The following is a 1,123-nucleotide window of genomic DNA, read 5'->3' as shown; positions in this document are numbered from 1 at the left end:
TGAACTTCAGCAGACCATTTCAACCCTCCATTCAGGACAGCAGGTTCTATATGGTGTGGTATGGAATATGACCACTAGATTCATGGCTGTGAGTCTGCAATCATACCTTGCTTGCTGTAAAGTTGTCCATTTCATTTAATGCAAAAACGCCTGATTCTTTTTTATGACTAATTTATAAAAAATATATTTACCAAATCAATAGGTGCATTTCATGTAGCTGAGTTCATTTTAATCTGCTCTACCAAGGATACGACATGTGTTACAGTGGTTAAAATTGAAACTACTACAATGTCAGTTTGTGGTCATCTACTTTCATTTTCCAGAATTTACCAGAATTTCTGGAATACCAGATTGGTAAATTAAATAGACATCATGGGGACTACTATCCTTGCATCTTTTAGGTCTTTAAGGCTGGCACTAATTGTGCTTACTCCTAGAATGAAACATTGTTTTATATTCCCTCTCTTGTCTGGATGAGGAACAGTTCCAGAGGCTTCCACTGCACTTCACTATAATGGTTAATTTTATGTGTCAATTTATCTGGCTTATGGATTTCCAGCCATTTGTAAAACAGTATTTGAGTGTATCTGTGAGAGTGCTGCTGGGTGAGATTAACATTCGTTTCAGCAGTCTGAGTAAAGCAGATTACCCTCTCCGATGTAGGTGGGCCTTGTCCAATCAGTTGAATGCCTGAATAGAACAAAATGGCTGACCCTCTTGCAAGTACAAGAAACTCCTTCAACCTTGACTGTCAATCTGGTCTTGCAGCTTATTATGATCATTGCCCATCCTCATAGCTTCTAGTGTTTAAGTATAGCAGCCTGGCTTCCATTGTTTAGGGTGCTGTCATTGTTATTGCTATTAGTGAGTCTGTACTACTATCAAGCCCCCTTACAGAGGAGAATTTAGCAAATTTTTCAGTACTACTGGTGGCCCTCTCAATAATGCGTTCCAATGGCTTTGGTAATGGGATATCCTTTGTGCTCTCCATGGTGGGCATTCCTGCCCTACATAGTTCATTCACTTCAGCATGCTCGTATTTCTGAGCCTTTTAATCTTATTTTCTGCAGTCTGACATGCAATTCTGGCATTTTAACTTCAATCAGCTCACCCATTCATTTGT

This window comes from Mandrillus leucophaeus, unplaced genomic scaffold, assembly GCF_000951045.1.
Source record: "Mandrillus leucophaeus isolate KB7577 unplaced genomic scaffold, Mleu.le_1.0 Scaffold1113, whole genome shotgun sequence".
In the NCBI taxonomy this organism is placed as follows: domain Eukaryota; kingdom Metazoa; phylum Chordata; class Mammalia; order Primates; family Cercopithecidae; genus Mandrillus; species Mandrillus leucophaeus.
Note: the sequence above shows the minus strand (reverse complement) of the source record.